Raw genomic sequence first — 3,937 nt, forward strand, 5'->3', positions numbered from 1 at the left:
GTCTCGTCATCCCCTCCTCCTGTGTGTATAAATAGTGTTCCCTGTGTGTGCTCCAGCGTCCGGTATTGTTTGTGTCTACAGTGCTACGTGTGATTCCCCGTGAAGATGAATAAATTCCTTGGTTTCTGTACTCTTGGTCTCCTCGTTCCTTGCTCCGTGTTCCCGCACCGTAGCAAACCCGTGACAGAATACCGGACCAAAAAGTAAGCGGCACCTCTCTCCCCGTTTTGATTTCCGTTTTTTGAAAGTTTGCTTTGTTGTTTTTCCCGTGCGTTCCTCCACGTCCCCAAATGGAGGAACGATTAATGTTTATGCCAATCGATATGCGATCTAACCAAACTAACAAACTACACCATGGGCGACTTTAACGCCACCACACTCTCAGAACAAAAAGGTACAAAAGCTGGCAGTTTCAAAAGTTACTAATAGTTTAGTTTAAGTTTTTTTTTTTTTTATTTAACAGAGACAATGCACAACACAAGTGTTGTGCCAGAGTTAGCTATATAGACAATTTGCATCTGCAGTCCCTAGGCAGGATGTTGTTACAAAATTACAATACTCAGCCACAAACAATACAACACATACTATATCACATCATTCTCCATAACATTTAAAAAAAATAAAAAAGTACCATTTAAGTACTAATATGTACATTTTAGGTACTAATATATGCCATTAAGGTACTAATGTTTAAATAAAGTTAAGTAGTTGAGTTTACCTGTTCAGTGTAATGATGTTTAAACTCTGCAGTCCCATTTAGTCCCTTATTAGCAACCACATGGCCTCCGGAGTCCCCAGATCCACCATGGCCTCCCGAGTCCCCAGATCCGCCTTGACCTCCCGATTCCCCTGCTCCGCCATGGCCTCCCGAGTCTCCAGATCCGCCTTGGCCTCCCGAGTCCCCTGCTCCGCCTTGGCCTCCCGAGTCCCCTGCTCCGCCATGGCCTCCCGAGTCCCCTGCTCAGCCATGGCACCCGGAACGGGTACCACTCTGGAGGCCCACTGTCCCGTGTCTGTCCTGAGGGACCTCCAGAGTGCCCAACCCCCCCTCCCCATTGGATGTTATATGGCGTGAGGACACGCCTTCCGGAGGGGGGCGTTATGTCAGACTCTGTTCCGTGTTTTGTGGTTGTTTTCCTCATGTGCCTTCCTTTCCCATGTTTAATTTGTCCCAGGTGTTTCCCATGATGTTTCATTGCTCCCAGGTGTCTCGTCATCCCCTCCTCCTGTGTGTATAAATAGTGTTCCCTGTGTGTGCTCCAGCGTCCGGTATTGTTTGTGTCTACAGTGCTACGTGTGATTCCCCGTGAAGATTAATAAATTCCTTGGTTTCTGTACTCTTGGTCTCCTCGTTCCTTGCTCCGTGTTCCCGCGCCGTAGCAAACCCGTGACAATTAGTCATGTAATGATTTGTTTGGCAACTTGTGTTATGATTTTGTCCATCAAGATTCTTATAAAATAAGCACAATTCAATTATACTACAATGTATAATCTGAAAACGGGTATTGCCACATGGTTATATTTTGGTGAATTTAGAGCAAAAATTTAAATTACTGTGAAAAATACCCTTTTACTGTGATATAAAATTAAATGCATCATGTATGACCGCATTGTATATCTAGTCTGTGCATACACTACACTCACATAAATTGTGGTGAATAATGTTTAAACATTCTAGTCAGTCTCAAGAACAAACAAGAGAGTTAATTCTAGGAGGCCTCAGTACCGCATATCATACAGAGTGAGCTCTGCTTGGACTGTGTTTCTGTGCAATATGTGGCGCTTTATGGCTCAAAGAATCCAATTCTAATCCAGAGCAAACAACAACAGTAAAACATCCACAGAAAGGCTCTGATGTAGCCAGATGGTGCTGGGCATCAAAATAATCCATCACTTTTTCAGTGGAAATTACATTCTGATTATGTTTAAAACGGAAATACAGCTTACTGAGATCCACAGATTCTGTCAGTTTGATTTGAGATCAAAGGGACAAATCATACTTTTAAGAAAATAAAAATAAAATTATTGTATTTAAGAGAAAACAATCTGTGACTGTTAGATGCTGGAGAATTGCCAAAGATTTCTGTCCAGCTGGTTTGCAAGTGATTGATCAGAAGTGTTGTGGGTGAGGAAAAGTTTTAAGTGAATAGTGAGTTGTTACAGTTCTACTACAAACTCTTTAATCCACCATATGAATTAATTGTTCCACAATAACAAGATAATTTCAGACAATCAACAAATTGGCAAAGCTCTGTGGAGTGGACAGATACACAGCTGAGAAATATGAGCTGCCTGAATTTCCAATGTCAATAACATCTGTGAAAATATGCTAATAAAAATGGAGTGTAAGGGTGGAGAGTGATAAGAGTTGGGCTCAAATTGCAAATTCAATGGCAATTTTCAAATCAACACATGGGAGAATAGTATTTATAGTTAACGAGCTATCCATATTTAAAGCAATAAAGAAGATTTGATAGTATAATGAAATCTAATGACCCTCTTGACTGGAGTAAAGCAACATATTTTTAGTAACCATTAGTGAATTGCAGACAAGGGAATCATTTTAATTAGTTTACTTTAAAGGTGAACAATACCAAAATATTACTTCCTTGACCTTTGTTTTCAAGATCAGACATTATATGTTCTATTTAAATTACTTATATCAAGCTACAGTATATTTGCCTGTGCAAAACTCATGGCCACAGTGGTGATTGAGTGGCTGTTTCTACATTGTTTCTAAATGTTATGGTATTATGGGTGGTTAGTGGCCCTATAAGTATCCATGGCTTTGTTCACACAGGGGAAATCTGATTTTATTAAACCAACTGTTTAAACTGAGGTACATAAGTCCAGATCTGATTTGTTTTTCCACCAGTTCAGACAGTTCAGTCACGCTTGCTAGTGCCTACACACTGATTGTTGTACTAATGACACAAACTTTCACTATGGGATTCAGCATTAGTGAGACTTTACCAATAGATATTCTGTCATTAATATAAGTAACTTTGCAAGGCAACACAGACTCTCATTAATTTGCAGCTACATGTCAACTAACTATCATTAGAATATTAGTAGACTGATATAGTTTAGGGTTAGTAGAATAAGTTGACATGTACTTGCAAAGTTATTTATAGTCAGTTGAATGTCTGTTGAGAAACCATCACAATAAAGTGTTAGCATATATTAAACAGACAGTCTACTAATACTCTAATGACTGGTATTTAACATGTAATTGCAAAGTTACTCACACAGTGTAATATCTAAAGTGGACTATTAAAATAAAATGTTACCACATTTACATTATTAATAAAATCTATTTTAAATCATATTCCTCTTAATAACTTTCGAATGGTGATGACATATTTTTGTAGGTCAACCTGGAAGTTGGCATAGTTCCCTCAGCAAAAATCCATTATAATTTTTAATTGGCTTTTGGATTATTGCAGAAAATAAGCTCAGAGAGCAACAAAAGTTTTTGTTCATCATGATATATATATATACCATAACATTTAAAAAAAATAAAAAAGTACCATTTAAGTACTAATATGTACATTTTAGGTACTAATATATGCCATTAAGGTACTAATGTTTAAATAAAGTTAAGTAGTTGAGTTTACCTGTTCAGTGTAATGATGTTTAAACTCTGCAGTCCCATTTAGTCCCTTATTAGCAACCACATTTATCAAAACAGGTAAAAGCATTACTGATGTATTTTATGTTGTAGAATAATGTGTGGACATATCTTGAGCTTGTGTTAACCACAGTCCTTATTTCAGGCAATTAACCAAAAAAAAAAATAAAAACAATAAAATAAAACCTTTGCCTTCTAGATAAATACACTCATATTGGGACTTTTATAGAGCATCTCTCTGGAAACCTAACAGAAAGACTCAAACTCTGCCTTTACGCAAATAAAAATAAATTTAGGATTAAAAAG

The sequence above is a fragment of the Sinocyclocheilus rhinocerous genome, unplaced genomic scaffold (genome assembly GCF_001515625.1).
Source record: "Sinocyclocheilus rhinocerous isolate Xijiao unplaced genomic scaffold, SAMN03320098_v1.1 scaffold134, whole genome shotgun sequence".
NCBI lineage: Eukaryota > Metazoa > Chordata > Actinopteri > Cypriniformes > Cyprinidae > Sinocyclocheilus > Sinocyclocheilus rhinocerous.